General features: G+C 32.4%; 1 pseudogene across 1 annotated transcript; it reads left to right on the top strand.

The window, feature by feature from the left end:
* The first annotated feature begins 943 nt into the window (after positions 1-943).
* Positions 944-20,091, top strand: LOC143584146 (uncharacterized; annotated as a pseudogene). Its single transcript, XR_013144308.1, has 22 exons — positions 944-1,004; positions 9,949-10,174; positions 11,400-11,849; positions 12,489-12,742; positions 12,825-13,037; positions 13,133-13,264; positions 13,814-13,941; positions 14,041-14,089; positions 14,162-14,263; positions 14,339-14,446; positions 14,526-14,668; positions 15,657-15,720; positions 15,903-16,154; positions 16,555-16,650; positions 17,211-17,300; positions 17,389-17,421; positions 17,788-17,922; positions 18,583-18,643; positions 19,366-19,421; positions 19,504-19,560; positions 19,685-19,805; positions 19,889-20,091. The product of XR_013144308.1 is annotated as an uncharacterized LOC143584146 (transcript).
* Positions 20,092-23,144: the final 3,053 nt, after the last annotated feature.

The following is a 23,144-nucleotide window of genomic DNA, read 5'->3' as shown; positions in this document are numbered from 1 at the left end:
GATTTTTTCGGTTTCGGTTCAATTTCTAAGTGGGGTTTTTTTATTGAACGAGGATAACGAAAAAAACATTTTAGGTTTTTTTACTTTTTATGTTTTTGATTATAATTTGAGTTATATATATTTTTTAGGAGTTTTTTATCTTAATAGAAAAATAATCAGAAAAAAATTCCAAAAAAATAATTAAAAAATAATAACTTAAAATACAAGTAAAAAACAAAAAATCTAAAAAAACTAAAATGTATATGTTGTTATCCTCATTCAAAAAAAAACCCTAAAACATGTTCCGACCGGTTCTGACCCTAACATGTTCCGACCCAAATCAAAACAACTCTTTTTTAAATTGACATGTTCTGGTCATAACTCGTTTTGATCAAAACTCGTTTCGATCCATGATCCGTTCAACCCAACCCAACTCATTTACCACATCTAATTATAAAGTTTTATGGATGAAATTAGTGAAGCACAAGAAAAAAACTATATCTTAATGTGATAATTTTAGCCGGTACTTCATTTTAAAGTTTCTTTGACTGTTTACGAAAAAAAAATCTAAAGACGTTACGTGTACATTCATTTCATTTATATGTAGTATAAAAAGGCATTACATGAGCCATGAGGGGTGAATGTGTTAATTTGAGCCATTCGAGGTAGTATATTATTTGAATATGTAGAGTAATTGATTGCAGAAGTAGTTCGCGTGTGACCTTGTCTAACGGCCGGCCAACATTGTCTTGGAATAACGATCCTTTAGTCAACCTTCATAATTTGGGCTCAGTCATCAATTTGGGCTTTTGGGTTTCTAGTCAAAACAACTTATTATTTTATTGTGCAAATTCTATAGAAAAATAACAATAAAACTTTTTTTTAACAAATCTGTTATAATCTAGGGACTAAAATTTTATGATGAGAAACAAATACATGAATACAGAACTACCGGGACTAAGTAATGGATCCCGATGATTACTTCCAAATGATGCTCTTCTGGTTAACTCTAATGATTATTGAAGGTAGAGGTGCACAAATCGGGTTTTCTAAATACCCGGGTTCGGGTATAGAACCGGGTTCGGGTATGACCGGGTATTGGTAATAATCGGGTAGGGTTCGGGTCGGGTATTGTCTCTAAAAATCATACCCTATACATCGGGTTCGGGTCGGGTATAGACCCAGGTATTCTAAAACTTGGTATTTGAATACCCTATTATCGGGTATTGAAAAAACTCTATTTACGGGGTTTTTTCCGGTATTTTTTTATATAGATTGGATTTTTTAAAAGTTTACACTTTTTAGGGATATTATTCGGGTATATTTAAGGTATTTTTCGGGTATACATCGGGTATTTGAAATATCCGGTTTCGGGTATTGGAAAACCTCGGTTCCGGGTTCGGGTATTACCGGGTACAAATCGGGTTTTCGGGTATTACCGGGTACAAATCGGGTCCGGTTCAGGTTCGGGTTTTAGTGCCAAAATGCATACCCTACGGGTAGGGTCGGGTTCGGGTTCGGGTATTAAAAACCCGGGTATTAGAAAACCGGTTCCGGGTATTTATTTCGAGCCCGGTTCCGGGTTCGGGTTTTTTGTGCACCTCTAATTGAAGGGTTGACTTATATAAAACAAAATATTGTGAGCCTCGTCACATAAAGATGGTTTCTTCTTATTATTATCATCCGACATGAGAATAGGTATCAGTTCATTGAGAGAACCAAATTGGAAATTTTGTTAAGAAATAAGCACTAGTGAATTTCGTGACTGGTACATCGTAGGGAAGATCATCCATTCGACCCGCTGACATTTTGGTGTTTGGATTGTTAGGAGGAAAGCATGCTTGTGTGGATTTAACAAGGGTTTCCCCTCTGATGTGCTTAGGGAGTAGTGGTTTCACAATTGGTCAATCTGATTTGAAAGTTGTTACAAGCAAGGTGACTAAATATGAGAAGACGTGTCTTGACAACTAACATATATTTATTCTTTTTGTTTTTGACACTTTTGGTTTCCGTGCCTGAAGCTATTGAGTTACTTAGCCGAGTTTAATGAGTCATGCATATGTTATGACTCCAAGATCAGCGAATGTAGTTTTTAAAGATTGTGTTTTGCAATTCAAAAGGGGATTGCATCGCAGCTTGTTGCTCGTTTGGCTTCTGTTTAAATATAATCACTACTTTTCAATCATATAATGAAACTTTGTTTAAAATATTAATAATAAAATAATAAAGAAAAAATCGGAAGCTACTTGTGACATTCGTCAAAATTCGGATCTCGATTTGTATTCGTGTTGTAAACTTTGATTATACAAACCCGACTCAACATTTTTGTTTCCTTATTTAATCATTATATAATATTATTATATATCTCGATCACCAATAAATCGATGTTTGTCATACTATAGAGTCGTTAAGAAAGTCGCCGTGCCTTTATGTTTATCATTGTATTTTGTGTTATTTTCGTCATTGATTGTGTCTTTTTTCCTTTACAATGTGTTTTTTTTATATTGTGTTATATTACTCAACACTGTGTTATATTTTGTTCGACATTGTGTTATATTTTGCGATCTATTGTGTCTATTTTAGTTATAATTGTGTCTTTTGTTCTCGCCCAGCTTGCGGTGCACGCATATAATGTATATATGTGTGAACCCTCGGGTGGACAAAAGTTAAATTGCGCTAATTTTGACGTTATTTTATTAATCTCATAAAAATAACGTTAAAAGTGCCGGAAGGTTAATCAAACATCATGTAGTTGCGTCTGATGTGGTCTAATATATATATACTAGTTTTTATCCCCCATATTACGGGAGCTGTTTTACATTATTTATTTTTAATATTTATATACTTTTTTAATTTTATTTATTGTAAGGAAATTTATAATATACTTAGAGTTTGATGATAAAAGGGTTTCACAAATAACTAAGATGTAACAACCCGGTTTAAAAGTTAAATGGGTTTGTTGAGACCCAAGACCCGCTTAACTTTTTTTACTATGAAATTGTTTCTTAATTATAAATAATATCTTTTTTTAAAAATCATATAATAACTTTTAGTATATTATATTTTATAGGATTTTCACATCAATAATTTGGTGAGAATAATTTTTAATTTAATGAGATGTTATAACCCGTTTAAAGAATATATGGGTTTAGTAAGACCCATACCCGTAAATTCGGGTCACATGCATAAGAAGTCCTCATTTAAAAATCAAACAAATCTGGTGACTTAAAAAAAAGAGGGAGCGACCACATCGCGACACGTAGGATTTTTATGTTTTCGTTTATATATATTATAGATGATAGATTTTTATATAAATATTTCTTAAACTTTTAGTACTTTGAGCTTGACTTTTATTAAATATATTTATATTTGTCTCATATTTGGATTTTAAAAGTTGTATGAGACAATGAACTAAAATGGTTAATATGTGATTAATAATCATATTACTATTATTATTATTATTATTATTATTCTAATTAACAATATTGTTAGTTCGTTTTTTTTTAATCATAAGAAAAGAAAAATGAAAATAAAAAGAACCAAGTTGTTAAAAAAACAATATTGAATATACAATACTAATTACACACATTTCTTTGTTTTGTTATTAGGAATTTATATTAAGAGCCCACGCAAGAATAAAAGGCTATGTCTTGAACTAATGATATGGATCAAAATATAAGACCCTAAGACGTGATGGATTATTGGACTGAAGTCGGTAGACAACATAAATAAAAAAAGAAAAACACACAACAATAAAAAGGGATACACGGCTTACAACAATTATTATTATTGTTAATTTTGAAGTTGGACAGAAAAGATTATTATTATTAGATTTCAAAACCCCGCGCCGCAAGTAAGGGTTTTTCTTGTTTAATACATTTGATTTATCGAAAAGAAGAAGAGAAAGAACAAGAGAAGAAGGACGTTGTTTCGAGCAATGATCGTTTGGGTTTAACACCTACTCAACCAAGCATCATCAATATTTGGTTTTAATTTATTATTTTAATCATAAGCTTGGTTGTGACTTAATTATTTTAGTTTCGTTGATTTTAAGATGCTAGGCTAAACTTATTAGATTGCCTAGGCTTTTGATAAACCATTGTTTGAAGTTTTATTTTATTGGAATTTGCTCTTCGTTATGGTTTTATGATTCAGTAAATTGTTTGGTCTATTTGATTAATGTGTATGTGTACTTTGTTTTGGTTGTTCTAGTTTTATTATTCCACAAAATTCTTGATAATTGTTTCATATGATAGGATTCTTTTAGGTCATATGCTGTGTGTTTTGACTAGTTTATGATTGAATTCGAATAAGATCATAGGAATAATATTATTAGTCAAACGAATAAAAATGTGCTGATAACCTAGAAAGCTGTAAGGTGATAGGTTATTGCTAGATTTTTGTTGATTGAGATTGCTAGATTTAGTTCTTCGTAAGGAGTCCATTTAGGTTTGATTAATTAATATTGTCTAGCTAGTCAATTAAGTTTGTCAAATTAACTTTGATTTCCGCGCTGTAAGGTATGATTTCACTATAAAGGTAATCTAACGTAATTAATTAGATAACCGTAAGGAAGTCTAATATTAAAATTGGTATGTTTAAGAACTTAATAGATATCCATAGGTGTCTTCTTGAGAATGATCAAGGGTCTTGTTTGGGTTTTCTTTTTAGTGACTATCTTATGATCTCGGTTCCATAACAAACATTTTCCGAATAATTGATAACTAAAACTTTGGGGATTTTAGCCTATGTGATTTTTCGTCATCATCTTATTTAAATCAATTAAAACTTTCTCTTGTTTATTTTAATTATTTTCTTAATAGTTTAAATTTAGTTTTTAAGTAAAACCCCCCCTTTAATAATAATAATAATAATAATAATAATAATTAATAGTCGTGTAAGTTGGTCGAGTCTAATTAGTTAATTTACGTAATTTAAAAAGTCTCGTGGGTTCGATATCCGGACTTACTTAGTTTTACTAGAGTTAATCGGTTCATTTGCCGGTTAGTAGTTTAGTCGGGTTTTAGAGAGTCTAGAGTCTTACTTAGTGTCTATTTTAAGTTAAATTAGTTAATAATTATTAAACTACTTTTAGCACATCAGCGTTGATAGCCGAAAGACAATGGTACATGCACCAATCGGCAGTGTCCCGATGGTTGAGTGTTATGTGCCTTGTGTCCAAGGCTTGATGCAAAGCTACTATCGAGCTGGGGGTCTCACCGGAAGCAGCCTCTCTATTCCTAAAGAGTAGAGGTAAGGCTGTCTACATCTTACCCTCCTCAGAACCTACCATATCTTTGTTATTGGTGGGATATACTGAGTACGATGATAATTGTGTCTTTTGTTCATTTTCATCATCGTGTCTTTAGTCACACAATTGTGCCTTTTCGTCATTTTTTTTGTATTTTTAAAATTTTTTTTGAACGGGAATGATCGAGGAAACAATTTTTGTTTTTTTTTCGTTTTTTATTTATATTTTGAATTATGATTTTTTTTATTTTTTAATTTATTTTTAAGTGGTTTTTTTTTTTGTGGTAAAAAATCCTTCTCACACTTCTTATTTTTGTCTCCGTTTGTATTTTAACTTTACCCTTTAAAAAGATTGAAGAAGCAGAGTCTTGTATTGGTCAAAGTCAGGTGGTACTCCATACTAGGGGCGTTCACGGTTCGGTTTGAAACCACGAAACCGTCTAAACCGGTTATCGTTTCGATTTCATGATTGCTTTTTTTTCTTAGTTTCGGTCGGTTGATTTCAAAACTTTCAAAACGTAGCGAACGGTTTGGCTTACGGTTTATACCGAAAACACACCGTATAAAACCGAACCGCACTCCATAATTTAATTATATTTAATTTCTTAAAATATTTTAGATTATATATGAATATACTTGTATTAGTACTATTAGTGTGTATAATATATATTAACTACATACTTGAAATGAGTTAGAATATTTGCTAAGCTAGCTATTAACTTCTTAATGTATCTTGGCATATTGAAGTTTGGTCTAATAGTTATTTTGATATGTGTTTCGAACAACTTGTGTTTAAACTTAGATCGAGGACAGATTGTGTTTAAGATGTTTGATATTTGTAACTTATGACAACTTTACTATAAATATATATCATACCTTACGATGAACAATTTGTATAAAAACCCGAAAGGCCCAAACCGTGAAACCAAACCGGAGCCAAACCGTTACTAACCGTTTGGTTCGGTTTGGTTTATGAGTTCTACGATTTGGTTATGGTTTGTAAAAACTAAAAACCTTTACTAATGGTTTGGCTCGCTGTCTGACCCAAAAACCGAAAAAACCGACCGTGAACACCCCTACTCCATAGGAGGTTTGGAGTACATGTGGGATTTAGAATGTGATATGAAGTAGTATCTTAATCTATGTAATTAATCTCGAGGATGATATTAAAGGTGAGAAGGATGCAATGTCCGTCAAATTTAGGGTCCCAATTAAGCATTTTAAAAGTTGAAAGATCAAAGTGTAATTGAGCCAAATATTAAAGTCTGTTGTCTAAAATGAAATATAGCAAAAAGTCGGTTTGATGGACAATATAACCTTTAAGGGCCATTTTAAACAGGTCGTACTAGGGTTATAAAAGATTTAGTTGTTCTGATATTAATCGTGTTCGTGGAATCTACATAATCAAAAAATGAATTCGAGCAATAATGGATAAAATGAATGCTTGTATTAATTGTCAATCACAACTCACAAGTAGATAGAGAATCAAAGGTAAGGCTAGACAATATATTCTTTAAAAACATAGGTACATAGACTGTTCCGTAGATAATGTATTTCTTCTCCATTTGACGGTTTTGCTGGGGTTTCACATGCTATTTTAAAAGTTAAAAGATATATAGTAGCGGAAATGTGCGTACGAATCGATCGATCGCCTACCAGGAGTTTGGATGCAAATCAAATTAAAGAAATAAATTACAACCATAGGGTGTTTAGAAGCGTGTATATTAACCGGTTGTAGTAGACCGTGATTCACAAGACACCTCAAGACAATGACTCGGTCGCTAGATCAGAAACACGAAAACTCCACAAGCGAGATGAACCCCAAAACTTTTTTGTTTCTCTAAAGAAAGCACCAATCAAAAACCCTAGAACCTGACCCGGTCGGTTATGTCAAACCAATGTCGGCATAATGTTACAATGCCAATGAACACGTCCCTGTTTCTATTAATATAACATCCCCTTTTTCCTCACTCTTTCGAAATTGATACAAAAAGAAGTGGTTTTTTCGTGGTTTTTTCTATGTTGTTTGTCTTAGTTGCTGTTGGGGTGGGGGGGGGGGGGTAGGAAGACCTGTGTGGGGGCACCTTTTAAGTATGAGATGTTCATTTAGCCGGTGATACTCTTACACTTTTTAGATAAAATAAAGTAAGATAAGAGCTAGGTAGAAGTAGTTTCGAATAAGTGGAAAATGTATCCATTGGTTAAGTAATTTTTTGTTTGGTTATAAGTTGTTGAGAGAAAAGCAATTAGTTCATTTTTAGGTATACAATGACATTAGGTGATTACTATTGAATATAAAAAGATATTTAAGCCATCGACTATAGGAGTATTCAAATTCGAAAGTGGATCTTTGTGCTCATAATGTTGTAGAATGACACTTAACCTATATCCCTCACAAATAGACATGGAAATTAGAAGTATCCATCTTGTAGAGCAGATCGTGAATATAAAAAAATTATCAAGGAAAAATGCTCATATTTTTAATAGATTCCCTTACTGGAAGAGATAGAAGGCTCATAATCTTTGCCCATTAATAGATATGCTCGAAGTACTGGAACCTGTCCCAAACGGCTCTTTCCTCGTAAGCCGGTGAGGAGTGTGGAATCTATCGAGACTGAACCATCTTCGCTAGCCAATATGTTACTTCTATAGGGTATGAAGTTCTTTCCTAGTATTGGGATGAAGAATTCATACTCACAGGTATAGAGACTAAATAATAAACAAGAACATAAATAGCATTTTGAAAGAAGAGAGCATTTTCCTAGTCCGTGGTACGAGAGTTCATCGTCAAACTTACAGTCTCAATGTATTCACATCAGTTACAACTTATCATTTTAGTCACTTCCAACCTTTAAACAAAAGCACTTCACCCATTGAATCAAGTAATCCAAGTCCCCTTCTTAGGGCATGTTTGGCTAAGCTTATGGAGAGCTCCTTATGACTTACGGAGGGGTAAAAGGACAAAAATGCCCCTCCATAAGTCACTATAACTTATAGTGACTTATGGAGGGGCATTTTTGTCCTTTTACCCGTCCGTAAGTCATAAGGAGCTCTCCATAAGCTTAGCCAAACATGCCCTAGAGTGAACATGAAAGCCTTCTATAGTCCAACAAACATTCACCTCTAATTAGTTAAAAGCTTTAAAAACCAATTTTAATTGAGACCGTTGTTCCAAAGCTTTAATAACCAATTTTTGTTTCCACATCACCACATATCTTCATAATTTTGTTTTTGCTTCTCTTGTTTTTGGTCATGAGCTTTAAACAAAAAACATTGTTTCTTTATTATCGTCTCATCAAGTCGTCATCTCAATGAAGCAAAGCAATCCATAGCTCATATTACAACTTAAATCCCTCAACTCATCAATCTTGGTGTCCTGTGTCCAATTACACTGCTGTAAACGAACCGAACGAACATGAACAATGGCATGCTTGTGCTCATTCATTTAACTTTAAACGAACAAGAACGTGTATTTTGTGTTCGTGTTCGTTTATTTAAAAAGTGAACATGTTTGTGTTCGTTTGTTTAAGTTCTAAACGAACAGTACATGAACATAACTGAATGAAGATAAAAAAAACTTAAATGAACATATATAAACAAATACAAGCGAACACAAACAAACATAAACATACATAGGGTATGTTTGGCAAAAAACTTTTATGAGCTTTAAGCTACAAGCTTTTAAGAAAAAAACTTATATTTATTAAAAAGTCTTGTTTGGTTAGAGTAGCTTGAAGCTTTTAGGTTATGAGAAAAAACTTTGAAGCTGAAAAAGCTACAAGCTTTTGGTATTTCAAATTTTACAATTTTGGTACTTGAACTTTCATAATCTTTTGTTAATTCATATAATAATTACATATTTAACCCATATTCAAAACCAACTACCCCATGAATTTTTAAAACACCATAACTTTTTCGCGACGTTGATACTTTTTTAAAAAAATTGCATCATAAAAACGAGCATTTTATTCTCTTTAATATAAGTATCATTTTGTTATACTTCTTTAACTTTAAAAAATTTACATATTATGTGAATATTGGTCAGGATCGACAACAAGTCAAGCCAGGCAAGCCCGGGTCATGTGTAAGATCAAATTAGGGTCGGAACGAGTCGATGCAAAAAGGGCTAATTTAGTTCGGTTCATGTTGGTACGGCTTTGAGTCGAAAGGGTCAAGTTAGAATAAGTTTCGGATTAAAACGGTGTACCGCGCGGGCACCCAACTAGTTTTATTAAAAGCTTCAGTTACTCTACCAAACACCTAAATAATTATAAAAAGCTACATCTAACAACTACTAGCTACAACTTCTAGCCACCAGCTTTCAGCTACATACCCATAAATGAACACAAACGAAAACACTTAAATGAACACAAAACCATTAAATAGCTGACTTTCCAAGATAATATTTAATTATTTTCCGTTAGCATGTAAATGAATTTTTACAAATATAATTGAACGAATGAAACATGTTCATGTTCATTCACCATTTAAATAAACGAAAAGAACAAAAACGAACTTCGGGCCTAATATTTCATTTCAATTTCCCCAGATTTTGGCGCCATTTTGGTGCCTCGTATCAGGTCCGAACCTTCAAACATCTCCTCCTCCTCCTTCCCTGCACAAGTCTGCTTCCAACCAGACAGAGAAATGTCGTCGATTCGTAGCAAACGACCTCTCAAACCATTCGTTTCTCCAAACTCCCTAAACCCACCGTATCAGTATCACCTCCTCCGTCTCAAACCCTAACTCCGATCGATAAAATGACTTCCATCCTCGCAGACGCCGGATGCACACTAATCAACACCTCCGGTCCGCCTTGCCTGCCTCCCGACTTACACAGCCTCCGTCACCGTCTTCAAACCTGCTTCTCCACCGACTCCTCTCTCCGCTCTCAGTTCTTATCCGGATTCGCCGCTTACATCGACAGCCGAAACGATTTCCCAAGGTTAGTTGTTGTTGTAAATAGTTTGATAAATGATTCTGTTGTGGTTAGTTAAACCCTAAGTTTATCCCTATTGCTGTGTACGGCTGTTTATTATTCTTAATGCTGTGAAATTTTGAATTCTAGAGTTTTATTACCTTCAAATCGTGATCATTCCGTAACGGACCAAGTGAGAGTGCTCCTGCTGGTTCTTCGATTCGATTAGATCTACAGAATATGTTGATTCAGAAGCGTAATTACTAGCTAAACTATTCAATTGTGTTTAGCGAAACCATATTTTTAAGCGAAAGTCGAATAGGAAGTGTCTAGGGTTTATGTTTACATATAAATGTTGAATTGAGTGTTTTAGTATGGCTGTTTAGCGCCAATTCGGTGAAAATTTGAATTTACGCTTTTTGCTAGGGTTTTATTCGCGTATTGTACGCTTTTGTAATTCAATTAGATCTTCAGAACATGTTGATTGGGAAGGAAATTGTTATATATACTTCAAAAAACGATTTAATTGAATTTAGCGAAACCTTACTTTTAAGCAGTTGCGAGAGTCGAATAGGAAGTTTCTAGGGTTTATGTTTACTATACAGACGTTGAATAACTTGAATTGAGTGTCTGTATAGCTGTTTACCGCCAATTTGGTGAAATTTTGAACTTATGCTTTTTCCAGGGTTTTATTATCTTCAATTTGTGATAATTCTGGTAATGGACGTTTCTGCAATTCATTTAGATATGCATAACATGTTGATTGAGAAGCAAATTGTTATATATACTTCAAAAAATGATTCAGTTGTGTTTAGCGATACCTTAGTTTTAAGCAAAAGTTGAATGGGAAGTTCCTGGGGTTTATGTTTACATACAGATGTTGAGTTGAGTGTTTTAGTACGGCTGTTTAGCGCTAATTTCGTGAAATTTTGAATTTATACTGTTTCTAGGGTTTTATTATCTTCAAATCATGATACCTCGGGTAATGGACGGATTGGGAGCTTAGTTAGAGTGCTCTTGCTGGCTCCTTTGATTTAATTAGTTCTTCAGAACATGTTGAGTGAGAAGGAAGTTATTATATAAACTTCAAAAGAATGATCTAATTGTGTTTAGCGAAACTTTAATTTTAAGAGAGTTTATAGGAAGTTCTTAGGGTTTATGTTTACATACAGGTGTTGGACAACTTGAATTGAGTGTCTGCACGGCCGTTTAGCGCTAATTTGGTGATATATTGAATTTATATTTTTTCTAGGGTTTTATTACCTTTAAATCGTGATTATTTGAGTCATGGACGGGGTGAGAGCTTAGTGAGGGTGCTCTTGCTGGTTCCTGCAATCCAATTAGATCTCCAGAACATGTTGATTGAGAAGCTTCCGGAGTATTTTGATAATGATGGTCAATCCTCGTCATCCACTTTGCGGCTGGATGAAGATGTGGCTAGGTTGATACTAAATCAGTTCCGGTGGCTTGATTTTCTGGTGGATGCTTAAGCATTCACGGAGAGTTTGTTCCAAGTGTTGTCAATTTGCCCTCCTCATTTGAAGAAAGAGATTATTGGATCATTGCCTGAGGTTATGGGAGACACTAACAATAAGACTGTTGTTGATTCACTTGAGAAGGTGTTGCATGATGATTCAACGACCACAGTTGCCGTTATTGATTGCTTCTCTAGTCTTAATTTGATGAATTGTTGCAAGATAAGGTAATTTGGCTTACATGTTTGTACACATATAAACACAAATGTTTATGTGAAGGTAATGTAACCGGCACATGACTGACACATGTGCAGGTTATATATACAAATGAAATTTGTTCTTATTTTTTATTTCTAAACTTCAGGAGAGAACGAGAGATAAAAAACGTTGCATTTTTACCGCAAAAAATTGGACAAACACATGTGTAAACGAACTAAACCGAATGGGACCTTGTTCATGTTTGTTTGTTAAGAATTTATTGGACAAATGGACAGGTTCACAAACATATAACTAAACGGAACTTTTTATTCGTGTTCGTTCATTAAGGAAACGATTTTGTTTGTGTTTGTTCGTCAATTTCATCAATGAACACAAACCGAATACAAACAAACATATATTAATTTGAAAAAACCCTTAGTAGTTGAACATAAACGCATGTAAACGCGCGAGTCTTAATGAACATATACGAATATACCTGAATGAACACATTACCGAATGCCCACTAACACAATTGAACAAATGTAACCCTTGTTCATCTTGTTTATTATATTAATCGGTTCGTTTTCAGCCCTACCTGCATGCACATACACACATATAAACACGAATACATAATTGTTAACGAGCATTGTATTTGTTTTTTTCTGAAGGTTATAACAATAGCACTATCATGTATTCGAACAATTGAAGCAGAAAATTGCCATATCTACTTAGGTTTCTACTTTTATCTGCAACACCAACAAATGCTCGGAGAATAATTGCACAACTTAGAGAACAATACAAGCTTGTTGGAGTCTTTGATATGCGTTCAACTCAACATAATAAACTTAAGGGAAAATCAGTTGTGAATAATGCAGAAGCTTCGGTTCTTGATGCTTTGGGATCTAGTCTTCGGTTTAAAAATGTACTTGAAGTACTAGTGAACTTAAAAGTATTCTTTCCAAGTTGGTTATCTAATGTTTTTTTTTGTATGTTAATGCTTGCAGATTCTATGCCAGGAGATACTAAGAGAACTTCAGTATATTGACAAACCACAAGATCATAAAGTGATTGACATTTGGTTATTGATGCTCATTTATAAAAACTGTGAGCCTATGCAAAAGAGTGTTGAGAAGCTACTAAAGAAGAAAATCACTGAAGGCTCTATCCATGATGTTTTGTTTGAGCAATGCATATTGGGTAACAAGGAATTGGTAAAGGTATGGTGTCAATTACATTCATATGCATGAAATGAAGGCTTTTGTAATTTGAAAAGATAAGTCACTATTATTTTGTGTCTTGTGTTTATTTTTAGGATCACTTTTGTTCATTTTTGGTATTCTCGGAATACTTATTGGCTTGCAAAGAACAGAAAGTATGCAAATTTGGCATTCAGATGTATAAGTATTTATTTGAGGGGTTTCCTGATACTTACTCAAGACAAGAAGTAAGCTGCAATCACACTACTTTGTTTCGATATATAATATATGCTCTTTCTTCTAAAATGGTTACTATCATAAAAAAAACCCAACATATTATCATTTTTCTGAAAAATCCTTCAAGAGAAATTTTGGCTAGTAAAAGTTTCTGCACATGTCAAAAAAACACGATAAAATCTCTCAACCCAAATTTGCTATATTAAAGTTCCTACACTTGTCTAAAATGTATGAACTTGTTAAAATATATTTAAAATAATGACTCGTTACTCCTTCAATTAATCAAAATCAGATTCTAAAATATTTTTTGCAAAAAAGTTGAATGTCATTGAACTTGACAAATTTAAGAGATAACGGATTATTGTTATTATTTTTACAAATACATGCATTTTAGATAAATGAAGAGACTTTATTATAGGAAAATTGGGTTAAGGGATATTTTTGTGTATTTTTGACATGTTTGGGAACTTTTTTATGAAAATTGAGAAAGTATGTTGGTTTTTTACGGTATTATCTCTTTCTAGAAGGAAAGAAAGTAACCTGCTTCTAATAATTTATAGGTTTTAGGGTCATTGGTCACTCATGTGGGTTCTGGCATTACATTTGAGGTCAGTTCTGCTTTAGTTGCTATGGTCATGCTAGCATCAAAATACTCTCAAGAACTAATTCCAATTTGTTCTTACATAACCGATATACCATTACTTCTCTGTTTTATACAATTTGATTTCCACTTTTGCTTCAGTGTTAAAGTTCAGTAATACTTGACATGTTACTTTTCATAATATGTAGGTATTTTAGATTATATGGAAGGGTTTAGCACTGAAAACCTGCATAAGGTTACAAATATGTTTTAAGATAGTTTATTTATTTCATAACCACTAGCATTTTTACCCGGTATGGTATTGCAGGTATATGATGTTTTCTGCTATCTATCACGGTCTGCACGGTCTAATACTGAATCGTTTGGATCATCTATTGCAGCTGAACTTTTCATGATCGTAAGGAAGCGGGTATAATTAGTTCATTATATACATCTGCTTCCAAAACTAATATGATATTTCACATTAATGCACTTTATCTGACAGGTTAGTAATCCAGAATTCAAGTACAAGAAAATGGGTCTCATTGGAACCTTAAAAATATTGTCCCATTTTGGAAACACAAATGATATGTCACATTCATCTTCGTCACAGGTAAGAAAAAATGTGAACTTATAACACTTGCTTATCACTAGATGTGATTTGTGATGTATATTTGTTGGGAAATGTGTAGAAGTTGAACTATGAGGAGGCATTAGAACTACTGAGAACATCCCTGGATTCATGTCAACAGTTGCCAATATCATTAATCCTATTTTATGATGAACTATCTGCTATTGTTGATTCAGAAAGTCTTCATCCAGCAATTATGGAACGGTGAGTTATATGGTGATAAATTAATGATCATACTTTCATAGTAGACAACCTACTGCATGCATACTTTTTGTTGAAAACTTTATTTGTAGAAAAACAAGTAGCAGATGTGGCGGCTGTAAACGATTCGAACCGAACTGAATAAGATCTAGTTTATGTCTGTTTGTTAAGCATTTATTGGACAAACGGATGGTTCACGAACACATAATCAACTGGAAGTTTTCCTTTTGTGTTTGTTCATCTAGGAAATGATTTTTTTCATGTTCGTTTGTGTTTGTTTGTGAATTTCATAAATGAATACAAACGAAATATATTAATTGGTATAGGCCCTATGCAGTCGTTATCGGTACTATAGCGGTTATCGGACTTCTTGCAGAATATCGGTCAGATCATCGGTACCGTCATAAAATTGGCGATACTGACTGATGTTTGACTGATATTACCGATTTTCCCGATATCAGATTTTTAAGTTTTAATTGTCAACTTTTAGTGTTTAATGTTAGTGTTTTAAGTTATAATCAGTTCTTACTTGCTACAGTTAGTGTTTTGTAAGTTGCAAAAGGTTAATTTGTTATTGGTAGGAGAGTATACTGAATTGTTAGTGTTAAATTGCTATATATATACATTCTGCATAATATTAAAATTATCGATATCCCACCCCAATAACCAATATATTTCGAATATCAGTCCTGATACCCAGTATTTTTCTGCATTAACTGCATAGTGTAGGCCCAACAAATTGATAGTCACATTTACTCCTAATTGATTTTTGCTTGGTTATAGTCGTCCGTTTACTATCGCGAACCATTTGTTTATACTGTTATTACTGTTAACCAACATAAACGAACACAATCACATTCATTTTGTTAACGAATGAACACCACAAGAAAACCCTGTTCCTTTAATTCTTCGTGTTTAATTGTTTGTTTGGTTAAAATTAAACAAACAAACATGAACACACCACACTCATGTTTTATTGGTTCGTTTACAGGCTTAAAGAGTTGATTTGGGTTATATTTTTATCTTTAACAGATCAAAGATGTAAAGTTTCAAAGGTTATCATAAAAGGAAACTGGTCAAATGGGTCAAAGTCGCCCAAAGTTTAACTTTGGTGTGTAAAACCTCCTGAATCATTTTATTAAGAAATCAGATCATTATCGAAATATTATTAAGTTTGAAAATCATATTTGACACACTACCATATGTACTTTATTAAATAAATTTTGGGTTTTATTAGTTATTTGATTGCCTGGTGATCTATTTTGCAGCACTCTGTTGTTCATTTATGCTTGCTTTTGAAGTGGTACTAACATTGGGGTCAGTAGTTATATCTATCCAGAAAGTCATTGACATGCCACCTGAACAAACTGCTAAACATAAATCAACTGTCATTCAAGAACTCTTTGTCACTTCGCGCAACAAGCTCATTTCTTCTGCTCACAAAGTACAGAGTCATGATTGGCATGACATTAACGGTTGGAAGGGGAAGGTAAATCTCTATGCTCGCTTTGATTATTTAGATCTTATGGTTTTAATCAGTTTTCAAGTTAATTGCATAGATGGTCTATGTGGTTTGGGCAAAGCAACGGCTTTGGGTACTAACATTATTAACAAGTTTGGGCTTTGTGGTTTCGATTTTGTAACAAATTTTGGGGTCTAAGACTAACTTTCGTTAACTTTTCTGTTAAGTTTGGGTGAAATGACTAAAATACCTAACTCTAAATGAGAAAATAATAATTTAGAGGGACTGGTTTTTTAAATTTCTTAAAATATATAAATAATAAAAAAAATAAACCCCTCTCTAAATCACAGGGATCATCTGTGTAGTTAACTTTTAATTTTATTATTTGTTTAGGTTTTAACGGTCTTGATTTTTCTATATGTTGCAGGGGGAAATGGTGCAGAAGATTGTTCGAATTTACTTGGAAAGTTGTGAGTCTACACTTCAATCATTGGATAACCTTGCATGCTCTATTTTGCCTACGGTGAGTACTATTTACTTGTAAAATATATCGAATTTGGTTATTTTTTGTTACATAATAAACGAGCTGTTAGAAGCCATTAGTGATTTAGTTCATTGTTTAGCGGGTTTGTTTTAAGTTGTTTGGGGCTGTTAGGTCATTATATATGCCTATCGAGTTTGCATGTTTCGGTTTATCCAATTTGAATAAAAAAGTTTTCTTCTTCTCTAGCTTTCTTTCCTCCATCTCTGTTAGTCAAATGGTTACCATAAATAAAACTTTGAAACCTGCTTAACTCAAATTGTACAACTAGACTTGCAAGTTGCAACATTATTATCCTATACATACAAGTTGATTACATAAATCAGTTATTTTACTTGATCCAAAAGTCTAACCCAACTTTTGTTTTGACCGGCTTGAATATTCTGTGACCTGTACTCACACAAACCTGTGAGCCTAACGATAAATTCTAACAATCTCTTTTGGATTTTAACATTTTTTATTTAAATCAAGTCAGATGGGGAGAATTTCAAGAAATTAGGTAAAAGTGAGTACCGTTTATTTATTGTTTGTTTTGGTTTTAGGTATCTTTTTCCAGCAGCTCAGTAGAGGAATATATCCATGGTTTTACAACTCTGTGTTCTTCAACTTTTGCTGTTTGGTACAAAGAGTTGGTAAGCATCTTCTCTCGTTTTATGAATGTTTGTTATTTTGTAAATGCTTATGATATTTCATGCTAATAATTTGTTATTTGCTTTGCAGCATGAGCAGAACCTTGCTATTCTTGGCAAGCTTGTAAGGCATCTTTTATTATTATTATTATTATTATCATTATCATTATCATTATCATAATTATTATTATAATTTATTTATTTATTTATTTATTATTATTATTATTATTATTGTTGTTAAAGCATACATATGATGCTGTAACATTTAACAGTTTTAACATTTTACTTCAGGTTAAAGAAGCTGTTCAAATAAATAAATCAAGAGCTACTCCTCTACCAACCGAGGTGCAAATACTTATGGAGAAGCTACATCGATCTGTTAACGTATTATTATTATAATTTATTTATTTATTTATTATTATTATTATTGTTGTTGTTAAAGCATACCTATGAAGCTGTAACATTTAACAGTTTTAACATTTTACTTCAGGTTAAAGAAGCTGTTCAAATAAATAAATCAAGAGCTACTCCTCTACCAACCGAGGTGCAAATACTTATGGAGAAGCTACATCGATCTGTTAACGTAGTTGTATCTTTAATAAATATTTGCAAAACCCATGACAAGGTATGTGAAAATTACTACTACCTCTATTCTGTTGAAAGTTGAAACCAACCGAACCGTCCAAACTGATGGGTTGGCCGGTTTGAGATTTATACAGTTCAGTTTGCAGCCGATGGTTTGGCAAACGGGTTTAATGGTTTAGTTTAGGGTTTAGAACTTGGAACTGACTGTAAAATGACTAAAATACCCTCTTGTGCAATGCACGTGACTGGACTTAATGGAAAAATTTAGCGTTTGTTAGTGTAAAGGACGTAAATTGTTACAACATATTAACATAAAGGGTATTTTTTTTATTATTCTTATAGTTGAAGGATGAAAGGTAAAATTTGCTATATACCTAAAGGACTAAAACTGTAATTACTCATTTGTTTATTTTTCAAAAAATAAATATGCAGTTATGCATATGCATAATATTCATGAACCATTTTGTCATTTTTAGAAATATAATACAAACTAGCGATTTTTAGAACAAAGTAAGAAGCAGGTTTAAACTGCCAAACCAAACCGTTTTTATAGTCCTGTGGACCCAACCAATCTGGCCGGTTTGGTTTGCAGTTCCCTGAAACAGGTTCACAATTTTAGTCAAAGCCAGTTTAAACAGACCATGAGCACTTGTACTCACTGCTTCAGATTATGCAACTTTAATGTAAATTGTTAATATAGGTTACTGTTCGCACAATGGCAGTCAAGTATGGTGGAAAGTATGTTGATTACTTCTTAAAAGGTAGTTGTCGACACATGGCACTTTGTAGCTTATGTCTAGAGGTGGCAAAATAGGCTGGTTGGTCAACAGGTCAAAACATGTTTGGTTGCTTTGGACTAATCTGAAACACTTCTAGTTCAAAATTGATATTTTTTATAAATAAATAGTGTGTTGGATACAATTAGTAAAATGTATATGATCTTAATAACAATGTAATGTTGATTAAAATTATTTAGGAATGTGTAAACAAACCAAACATTCAGTGAACCGCTCATTTATGTTCGTTTATTTAATAAACAAACGGACATGAACAAAACCTTTTGTTCATTTAGTCAAATGAACGAACATAAACACATGTCTTGTTTGCTTATTTATATTTGTGAACCGTTCATTAATACTATTAACGAACAAACTTAAATGAACACGAACTCGCTTATTTTTTAATGAATGGACATGAACTAGAAACCCATTGTTTAAGTGTTCGTGTTTGATCGTTTGTTCGATTAAAGTTTTAACGAATGAACACGGACATGTCTGGTTCGTTTTTCTTTGGTTCGCTAACAATATTTAGAATGGCTTCTGCATTAAAATACATTTTTGGCTGCTTTTAACTTGTTTGACCTGCTTTATTTAGCTAGTTCTATTAAATGTTTTTGATCCATCATATAAAAAATATAGCCCGAATGCGGCCCATCTATATGTACTTATGTGTTATGGGTTACTGAAGTTTGATTCTTGTGCAGTTTTTGAGTTTCTAGAAGCCCAGTTTCAAACCCATGAACAGCTTATCATTCAACTGGTAGGTTAATCTCATTGTAGTAAACTATACAAAGTGATACAACACTATAATGAATTCTTCTTGTTATTGTGTTTTTTCTCAGTTTAAAGACTTTCAGTTGGGGACAAGAACAATACAAACTCTATGTTCAGAAGCAAAGGTAGGCTTTGATTTTTATACTGTTATGTGTTATCATCAAATTGTTCATTTCATTCACCAGTTAACCATTTATGGAAGCTCATCCTATCTTTTAATTATTTATTTTAAATTTTGTATATTGGAAGGGTTTGAAACAAACGAGTATCACTTGTAAAATCCCGGCTACCAAAAGATCTCTCGAACGGTTTTTATTTCGTGTTAAGGCTCTTCTTCACTCTTCATCGAGTGGGTGCACCTTCTGGATGGGTATGTAACCATAACCTAGCTTTTTTTGTAAATAGTATATAATACTCTAATTAATAGAGATGTTATTGTTGTATTAATAACAGGCAACTTGAAGCACAAGAATTTGATAGGACAAGCGGTGAGCTCACAAGCATACATGGATGGTGAAAATGAAAATAATGGTGATGATTTTGTTGAGAATGTTGCTGAGGATGAAGTTGTGAGAAATTCAGAGGATGATGAAGAAGCAGAATGCAAGTGTTATGAAGGTTGCATAGATGTTAAACGACTTGTTTATGGTACATAAAGGCTTTTTGAGTGTTTTTTTTTAAAATAGTATTGATATGTCTAATAATATGTTAAATGCTCAAAGATACATGGTAAGATAACAGTCTTTTTAGTTGTGCTGAAAAAAAAATAATAATAAATTAAAAAATGAAGTCTTTTTAAGTTATAGTGATATGTCACTCTCTAGTACTATTGAACCAACATCACTTGTGAAAGTTAAAACATAAAAGGCACGGCTGAAAACCGGTCCACTCATAGTGACATACTCCCCTCATTATCGGATACGTCTATGAATAGTTAATATATAATCCAACGGTCATAACTTTTCATAAAGCAATGCGTAATAATAGCGTTTTGCTATCAAAGTGCGGCCCACAACGAGGGTTACACCACCCCCACCTTCGTTTTGGTGCTTGTTTTTGGACTGGTTCGTTGCATCCACTAGTCAATATGACCGTTACCAAGCGATCACAACCAAATAAAAATAAAAAATAAAAATCAACTTTTTACTATATAATCCATGTAACCTCAATCAAAGCTCACACTTTTCACTAATCTATGCACGTTATTCTACGACTATTTTATCAATTTCTTCTTAAACCACCACTTTATAGGGAGTAACTAAATCCTTAACCGATAATTAGGGTAGGATCATAAAGATGGACCCATGAAGAAGAGGTAGCGTTATCAAATACTTGGGTCTATGTTTCCAAAGACTTGAACCTGTGGAACAATCAACGTCGGGGTTTTTTGCCACGAGTTTGTAACTATTTTGTTTTAGATGGGAGAATCAAACGATTGTACAAAGGACCAAGTGTGCTCGAAATGACAATATATGATTAGACAAATTAACGCTCACAATAATGACACGTATGAAGTCATAATGAAAATCAAAACCCGTTATAATTGAGAATAACATTTTTATCTATTTTGCTTATTGAATAAATTATATTTTTAGTACTTTTACTTTTAGTATTTATTTATTTTTAATGTAATTTGTTTTTTTAATAAAATATCAATTGTTTTATTTTTATTTAAGAAACTAGAAAAAAATAATTGAGTGTTGATTATAGATAAGTTTTATCACTACGTCATTTTTTACAAAATTAGTCATGGCTGACTAGGATGTCACGTGCCACACAAACCCTTCTATGTGCTTAGTTATCACTACACGTAGTCTAAAAGAATTCATAAGAAATTATTTATATCTTACTTGAGGGTAAAGTTAAAGTACAAAGGGAGACAAAAATAAGAATTGTGAGAAGGATTGTGGCCACACAAAGAAAAAAAATCATAACTCAATATATAAAAAACGAAAAAAAATTAAAAAACCAAAATGCTTCCCCGTCATTCCCGTTCCAAAAAAAAAAAACGACGAAAAGACACAATGCCAAAAATGCACAAACAACACAATAATAAACAAAAAAGACACAACATATTGCAAAATATAACAAAATACCGAACAAAATATAACACAATATCATGAAAAAAAGACACAATATAAAGGAAAAAAATGCACAATCAATAACGAAAATAAACACAAAAGACAATGATCTTTTTCATTCAACATTGTGTTTTTTTCGAGTTTTGTTTTTTTAAGAATAAAGAAGATGGTGGAAACATTTTTGTGTTTCTACATTTTTCGTTGTTTTATTAAAATTTGGGTTATGATTTTTTTTATTAATTCTTCATTATTTTGTTTGATTAGTTTTTTTTAACTACAAATCATTCTCATTTATGTTCCCTTTTGTATAATAACTTGACCCTCTTACACATATAGAGAAAATAAAAAACAATAATCGAATCAGTTATCCTAATTAAAACTTAAAAAGACAATCAAATCAGATATCCAGGGCCGGCCCAATAGTAGGTAAAGCTAGGGCTTTAGGCCTCTGAAAAAATAGGGCTTCCGTTTAAATGTTTAGGTATTTATGTATATGCAGAATCACATATTTATTACATTTAACTGATATGTTAACCAATCTTTTTTGTTGGCCTGGTGGTTAAAGTTCGTATTTTCTTTTTACTAAAGGTTATCCACGCAAGTTCGATGCTCAAGATCAGGATTCTTTTTTCATTTGATTGCTTCACTTGGTACCTGTTAATTATTTTGTTTTCTTTTGCCAGGGATATATATATATATATATATGATTGATTTCTTTTGAGAACCATTTTGATAGAACTCAACGTAACAATTTTTTTTCGAAATTTTTTTACACATGTGTAATACGTAAGTGTAAGTGATGTACAAAAAAATATGGTATTTTTTTACACACCGAATCGACTTTTTACACATGTGTAACTAACGTTTCAACTTGTGTAATTATTAAAAATATTTATTCTCTCTCCTGCTTTATTTTTTAATTAAATTTAATCTCAGCCAGATGTTTCATATCATTTAATTAAATGTGTGGTTCAAAATTGAGTTCTTAAAACTCAACTTGATTATCAAAATAACCCTCCCATATATATATATATATAGGGTTTGGATCAAATACAAATGAACTTAACGTGCTAAACGTGAGAATCAAGTAGAGTATTTATATATACAAGTAGAGTAATTATGTAATTACTCTATGATGTAATTACATAATTACTCTACTTGTATTTATAATTACTCTACTTGATTCTCACGTTTAACACGTTAAGTTCATTTGTACGTTAACCTTCCCCTATATATATATATATATACACCTTGAACTTGTATTAAAAGATAAATTCCATTCAACTTTTATAGTAAAATTAGTTCTAAACTTTATGATTAATATACGGAACTTGCTCGGTAAATTTTAAGTAAATGAAGTATGTAGATATATAGTTTCCCTTGATTTTTATTTTCTTATACGAAATACGAAAATCGATCAGTAAATTTTAAAAATAAAAAAATATGTCTTATAATTTTATTTCTCTAACTCTCAGTCATTGCCCTAAGCTTTTCATCCGCTTTAATCCACTTAAATGGTTGGGCCGACCCTGCATATATCCAAATTACGATAAGTAATATAAGAATTCCTAACAATATAAAAATATATTGTATACACACCAGGAAGTTGAATGCATATGTCCTTTGTT

Source organism: Bidens hawaiensis, unplaced genomic scaffold (assembly GCF_021521415.1).
Source record: "Bidens hawaiensis isolate Kalapana, Puna unplaced genomic scaffold, B.hawaiensis_p1.1 tig00032821_1, whole genome shotgun sequence".
Taxonomy (NCBI): Eukaryota; Viridiplantae; Streptophyta; class Magnoliopsida; order Asterales; family Asteraceae; genus Bidens; species Bidens hawaiensis.
Note: the sequence above shows the minus strand (reverse complement) of the source record. Positions and strands in the feature narration are given on the sequence as shown.